Here is a 7,868-nt window from a genome sequence, read left to right on the forward strand (position 1 = left end):
CACCATCAACTACACGCCAAGCACTTTTCCGGCACCGTTGCTACTGCTCATACTTATTTATACCACCTGTATTTCACTATCTCTTCGCCGAACTAGTGCACCTATTTGGTGTGTTGGGGACACAAGAGACTTCTTGCTTTGTGGTTGCAGGGTTGCATGAGAGGGATATCTTTGACCTCTTCCTCCCCGAGTTCGATAAACCTTGGGTATCCACTTAAGGGAAACTTGCTGCTGTTCTACAAACCTCTCGCTCTTGGAGGCCCAACACCGTCTACAGGAAAGGAGGGGGAACGTAGACATCAAGCACTTTTCCGGCGCCGTTGCCGGGGAGGAAAGGTAAAAGGCTCTCATACTACGGTCTCAGGTAAAGTATTTTTCTGGCGCCGTTGTGTGTGTGCTCAAAGCTATTTCCTTTAGATCCTGCAATTGCATCTTTTTGTTTCTTGTTTACACTAGTTTGGCATAATGGACAACGGTGAGCTTCTTATTCTATTTCCTGATTTAAAACATGGATTGTTTGATGCGAAAATTAAAAAACCTATGAAATCTTCTTTGCATGCTGGTAGTAATATTAGTATGAACGCTTTGAACACCATTGTTGATAATGATATAGAAAGTTCTAAGCTTGGGGAAGCTGGTTTTCATGATATTTTTAGTCCCCCAAGCATTGAGGAGAAAATTTTCTTTGATGATACTTTGCCTCCTATTTATGATGATTATAATGATAGTGGTCTTTTGGTGCCACCTACTATGGAGAGTGAATTTTGTTGTGATTATACTATGCCTCTTACACTTGATGAGAATAATAATGATAGCTACTTTGTTGAATTTGCTCCCACTACAACTAATAAAATTGATTATGCTTATGTGGAGAGTAATAATTTTATGCATGAGACTCATGATAAGAATGCTTTATGTGATAGTTATATTGTTGAGTTTGCTCATGATGCTACTGAAAGTTATTATGAGAGAGGAAAATATGGTTGTAGAAATTTTCATGTTACTAAAATACCTCTCTATGTGCTGAAATTTTTGAAGCTATACTTGTTTTATCTTCCTATGCTTGTTACTTTGCTCCTCATGAACTTGTTTATTTACAAGATTCCTATGCATAGGAAGCATGTTAGACTTAAATGTGTTTTGAATTTGCCTCTTGATGCTCTCTTTTGCTTCACATACAATCTCTTGCGAGTGCATCATTAAAACTGCTGAGCCCATCTTAATGGCTATAAAGAAAAGAACTTCTTGGGAGATAACCCATGTGTTATTTTGCTACAGTACTTTGTTTTATATTTGTGTCTTGGAAGTTGTTTACTACTGTAGCAACCTCTCCTTATCTTAGTTTTATGTTTTGTTGTGCCAAGTAAAGTCTTTGATAGAAAAGTAAGTACTAGATTTGGATTACTGCGCAGTTCCAGATTTCTTTGCTGTCACGAATCTGAGCCCACTGCCCTGCAGGAAGCTCAGAATTATGCCAATTTACGAGCATGATCCTCAGATATGTACGCAACTTTCATTCAATTTGAGCATTTTCGTTTGAGCAGGTCTGGTGGCCTAATAAAATCCATCTTTACGGACTGTTCTGTTTTGACAGATTCTGCCTTTTATTTCGCATTGCCTCTTTTGCTATGTTGGATGAATTTCTTTGATCCATTAATGTCCAAGTAGCATTATGCAATGTCCAGAAGTGTTAAGAATGATTGTGTCACCTCTGAACATGTGAATTTTTATTGTCCACTAACCCTCTAATGAGTTGTTTCGAGTTTGGTGTGGAGGAAGTTTTCAAGGGTCAAGAGAGGAGGATGATATACTACGATCAAGGAGAGTGAAAGCTCTAAGCTTGGGGATGCACCCGGTGGTTCACCCCTGCATATATCAAGAAGACTCAAGCGTCTAAGCTTGGGGATGCCCAAGGCATCCCCTTCTTCATCGACAACATTATCGAGTTCCTCCCCCGAAACTATATTTTTATTCGGCCACATCTTATGTGCTTTACTTGGAGCGTCCGTGTGCTTTTGTTTTTGTTTTTGTTTGAATAAATTGGATTACATCATGCTTGTGTGGGAGAGAGACACGCTCCGCTGGTTCGAATGAACACATGTGTTCTTAGCTCATAATATTCATGGCGAAGTTTCCTCTTCGTTAAATTGTTATATGGTTGGAATTGGAAAATGATACATGTAGTAATTGCTATAAATGTCTTGGGTAATGTGATACTTGGCAATTGTTGTGCTCATGTTTAAGCTCTTGCATCATATACTTTGCACCCATTAGTGAAGAAATACATAGAGCATGCTAAAATTTGGTTTGCATAATTGGTCTCTCTAAGGTCTAGATAATTTCTAGTAAGGTGTTTGAACAACAAGGAAGACGATGTATAGTCTTATAATACTTGTAATATGTCTTTTATGTGAGTTTTGCTGTACTAGTTCATCCTTGTGTTTGCCTCAAACAACCTTGCTAGCCTAAGCCTTGTATCGAGAGGGAATACTTCTCATGCATCCAAATACTTGAGCCAACTACTATGCCATTTGTGTCCACCATACCTACCTACTACATGGTATTTCTCCGCCATTCCAAAGTAAATTGCTTGAGTGCTACCTTTAAATAATTCAAAATTTATTACCTCTTATTTGTGTCAATGTTTTATAGCTCATGAGGAAGTATGTGGTGTTTATCTTTCAATCTTGTTGGGCAACTTTCACCAATGGACTAGTGGCTTCATCCGCTTATCCAATAATTTTGCAAAAAGAGCTGCCAATGGGATTCCCGAGTCCCAAATTAATTAACAAAAATAGACACTCCTCCATGGTATGTGATTGTTGGACGGCACCCGAAGGATTCGGTTAGCCATGGCTTGTGTAAGCAAAGGTTGGGAGGAGTGTCATCATAATAAAACTAAAATAAAAAGGTACTCCTTCATGGTATGAGATTGTTGGCGGGCACCCGAGGATTCGGTTAGCCATGGTTTGTGAAAGAAAGGTTGGAAGGAGTGCCATCCAAAAATAAAATAAAATGGGAGCCGCTCTTTGAAGGTTTGTCTGGCAAGGGGGTTAGAGTACCCGCTACCATTCGTTGACAACAACATACACCTCTCAAAACTTTATTTTTTATGCTCTCTTTATGTTTTCAAAATCAAAGCTCTAGCACAAATATAGCAATCGATGCTTTTTCTCTATGAGGACCATTCTTTTACTTTTATTGTTGAGTCAGTTCACCTATTTCTCTCCACCTCAAGAAGCAAACACTTGTGTGAACTGTGCATTGATTCTTACATATTTGCATATTGCACTTGTTATATTGCTTTGCATTGACAATTATCCATGAGATATACATGTTATAAGTTGAAAGCAACCGCTGAAACTTCATCTTCCTTTGTGTTGCTTCAATGCCTTTACTTTGAATTATTGCTTTATGAGTTAACTCTTATGCAAGACTTATTGATGCTTGTCTTGAAGTGCTATTCATGAAAAGTCTTTGCTATATGATTCAGTTGTTTACTCATGTCATTACCATTGTTTTGATCGCTGCATTCACTACATATGCTGTACAAATAGTATGATCAAGTTTATGATGGCATGTCACTCCGGAAATTATCTTTGTTATCGTTTTACCTCGCTCGGGACGAGCAGAACTAAGCTTGGGGATGCCGATACGTCTCCAACGTATCGATAATTTCTTGTGTTCCATGCCACATTATTGATGTTATCTACATGTTTTATGCACACTTTATGTCATATTCGTGCATTTTCCGGAACTAACCTATTAACAAGATGCCGAAGTGCCAGTTCCTGTTTTCTGCTGTTTTTGGTTTCAGAAATCCTAGTAACGAAATATTCTCGGAATCGGACGAAATCAACGCCCAGGTTCCTATTTTACCCGGAAGCATCCAGAACACACGAGAACCGCCAGAGAAGAGCCACAGGGCCACCAAACCCTAGGCTGGCGCGGCCAGAGGGGGGGCCGCGCCGCCCTATGGTGTGGCCCCCCTGTCAGCCCTCCTGCGCCGCCTCTTCGCCTATATAAAGCCCCTGGATCAGAAAACCCGATACCAATTGACGAAACCCACGAAAACCGCCGAGCCGCCGCCATCGCGAAGCCAAGATCCGGGGACAGGATCTCCGTTCCGGCACCCTGCCGGAGCGGGGAAGTGCCCCCGGAAGGCTTCTCCATCGACACCGCTGCCATCTCCACCGCCATCTTCATCACCGCTGCTGCTCCCATGAGGAGGGAGTAGTTCTTCATCGAGGCTCGGGGCTGTACCGGTAGCTATGTGGTTCATCTCTCTCCTATGTAGTTCAATACAATAATCTCATGAGCTGCCCTACATGATTGAGATTCATATGATGATGCTTGTAATCTAGATGTCATTATGCTAGTCAAGTGAGTTTTACTTATGTGATCTCCGGAGACTCCTCGTCCCACGTGTGTAAAGGTGACGAGTGTGTGCACCGTGTGGGTCTCTTAGGCTAGATTTCACAGAATACTTACTCATTGAATGGCATAGTGAGGTGCTTATTTATATCTCTTTAAGATTGCAGCATGTTGTATCACAATTTATCTATGTGCTACTCTAGTGATGTGTTATTAAAGTAGTTTATTCCTCCCGCATGTGTGTAAAGGTGACAGGTGCGTGCACCGTGCTAGTACTTGGTTTATGCTATGATCATGATCTCTTGTAGATTATGGAGTTAACTATTGCTATGATAATATTGATGTGATCTATTCCTCCTACATATGCATGAAGGTGACGAGTGTGCATGCTATGCTAGTACTTGGTTTAGTAGCGTTGATCTATCTTACACTAAAGGTTACTTAAACATGAGCATTATTGTGGAGCTTGTTAACTCCGGCATTGAGGGTTCGTGTAATCCTACGCAATGTGTTCATCATCCAACAAAAGTGTAGAGTATGCATTTATCTGTTCTGTTATGTGATCAATGTTGAGAGTGTCCACTAGTGAAAGTGTAATCCCTAGGCCTTGTTCCTAAATACTGCTGAGTTACTACTGCTTGTTTACTACTGCTGTGTTACTACTGCTACATTACTACTGCTTGTTTACTGTTTTCTATCGCGTTACTATCGCTGCAATACCACCACCATCAACTACACGCCAAGCACTTTTCCGGCACCGTTGCTACTGCTCATACTTATTTATACCACCCGTATTTCACTATCTCTTCGCCGAACTAGTGCACCTATTTGGTGTGTTGGGGACACAAGAGACTTCTTGCTTTGTGGTTGCAGGGTTGCATGAGAGGGATATCTTTGACCTCTTCCTCCCTGAGTTCGATAAACCTTGGGTATCCACTTAAGGGAAACTTGCTGCTGTTCTACAAACCTCTGCTCTTGGAGGCCCAACACTGTCTACAGGAAAGGAGGGGGAACGTAGACATCAGAAAGCAGGGCTTTGAGACGCTGAAATTGACCGAGGACAGCGCTGGGTCGTGGTTCATCGCATGCCGTAGAAGGAGCCGGTTCGATGGATTCATGGTCGAACGTTAGCAAGCCCAAGAGGCCATCACCCTGACAAACAGAAACAGCGTCAGTATGCAGCAGAAAGGAAGGGTGAGCCAAACGAAGGGAGTATACCTCTCCTCAGACCAAGGGGACAGCCGATGATGAGGCAATCGGCTCTTGTGTTTCTGCTGGGGACTTGGCCAAATTGGCGACCTTGTCAACGGCACCTTCATGGATTATTGGATCCAGGCTTGCGGAGGGCATCGGCACTTCCTCGACTTCCCCACTAGAAGTGTCATCAGTCTGCAGAGGAGGTGGTTAGCCGATGCGAGCAGCAATGGATTAGTATGAAAGATAAGTTGGGGAGAGTATGGAGGGTAATTACATTTGAAGCCTCTTGGTTTGATGAAGGGGCTCGCGGTTCCTTTCGAGTCCTCTTGGTACATCGGCTCTTTGTGCGTAGGCCGCCTTGCCCCGCTTTGATCGGAACTTGGGGGGCAGCAGGTTCAGGAGCTGGCCTTTTCTCGGAAGCCGATGGTGGCAAATCCGGCTGGCTCGCGTGGTGATTTTCCCGAGTTACCCGAGCTCGAATCCCTCGACTCGGATTGTGTTGCCTCGCTGGAGTTGTCTTCGGTGGAGGCCTATAAAAGAAGAGTTAGTAAGCACAAGCATGTTTGCAGAAGCCCCACAAGGATAGATGAGATCAGTCAAGGCATGGATCAACGTACGTGCAGGCTCTTTTGATCTGGAGAAGGGCTCCGGGGCTTCAAAGTTTTCCTGACGGCTACTTTCCTCACCGTCGTTCTCGCCTTGGTTGAGGCTCGGGGGGCAGCTGGCCCGGGAGATACTTTGCTCTTGGAAGCCGATTTTGGTGAGATCGGTTGGCTCTGCATCAAAACCTTTTTCAAAGGTGGCGAGCTTTTGCAGAAGAGGACCACAGGAACCGGTGGGAAGAATTCAAAACGGGAGCCGTCATCATGTGTAGGCTCTGGACCATCTTGTTGCTGCAAGGAGACAGAGCAAGGTTATAAAAATCATTGTAAGCCACTTCAAGAAAATTTGCGAGTGGTAGTACCTGTTCTGTGGGGATGTTATATTCAGCATCGAGTTGTTTCAGCAACGGTCCCAGAGCTCTCCTGAAGGCATAAGTTTTCCACATTGGCCACCATGTCTCAAAACCATCGGTTGACGAGGTGAAAGAGAGATTGTTAGGGACTGGGATGGCTAGAGCATCAAAGAAAGAGTAGCACCTCTGACCAGTGAGGAGATCGGGCAAGTCAGCTCTGCTCTCTGTTAAGTGGTGGAGGAAGAAATGGGGATACACCTGCCCAAGACCAAACTGCCGGGCTGCTACGACCGGCTGATATGACTCGTAACCAGGTTTGATGATTATGTTTGATGTGCTCATGCCAACTGGAAGGAAGCAGGGACGGATCATGGTGGAATACAATTGTCGGGTGCTGGTGTCATCGGCAAAGCTGTCTAGCCTGAAGGAGACTGGGTTTTCAAAATTTTCAGACTCCGTGTAAGGAAAGAAGAGGGGATTGTCCAGGCCTTGGAAGAAAATGCTGAACCACTTTGATGCTTCCTTGGGGATCAGTCTACTACCTGGAAGGCTATACAAGGCTTGGCTGTAGCTGGTGCATCGGATCTGCTTCCCGTTAGCGTCTGGAAAGGTGCAAGTAGCCAAAGGTGGGATGTTTGGGATATGGTTCTGGAAATACAGCTGAGCCCATAGCTGAATGAACCACCAGGGACCTCCTGTTTTGACTGTTTGTTGGGAGAATAATTTGACAGACATTAGTTGGAGATATCGATAGACCTCTCCAAGGAACAGTTTGCCGAGGCCAAGTTGGGTGCCTCTGGCAAGTTCATAGGCCAAGGAGAGATAATTCTTGGTCGGAGCAAGTGAAGGGCCACAGAATATGAAGTGTTCCAACCAGAAATTTAGGAAGGCCGTGTGTTCTTTCTCTGTTACGGGGCCTTTATTTTTCATGTGACGTCGAATGTAAGCACCCCAGTTTGTGCACTCTGTTTTAGAAGAGATTTTGAAAGGAACCCTTGGCAGCATAAAAGCAGAGGGGCTGGGAGATGTAATGTCTAGACCAGTGATCATTGCCACATCTAGCAGAGTTGGTGTCATGGGGCCGTGGCCAAACATGAAGCAGTTCAGAGCATCAGAACAGAAGTAGCCGATGGTTTTTAGAAGGTTTTCATGCTTCTCAAGGGGAGACAATGATAAAGACAGAGCATCGGCTATTCCTGTGGTTTCCCATGTGGATTGGTAAGTTTTGGATACTCTACTATACCAGGAAACCCAATCTTCGGGAGGGTTAGGCCAGGCTCGTAAGCAGTCGGCCCAAGAAGTTAGATCTAAATTTTGGCTCACGAAAGGGATCCTATTGGCC

This window comes from Lolium rigidum, unplaced genomic scaffold (genome assembly GCF_022539505.1).
Source record: "Lolium rigidum isolate FL_2022 unplaced genomic scaffold, APGP_CSIRO_Lrig_0.1 contig_1215_1, whole genome shotgun sequence".
Classification (NCBI taxonomy): Eukaryota; Viridiplantae; Streptophyta; class Magnoliopsida; order Poales; family Poaceae; genus Lolium; species Lolium rigidum.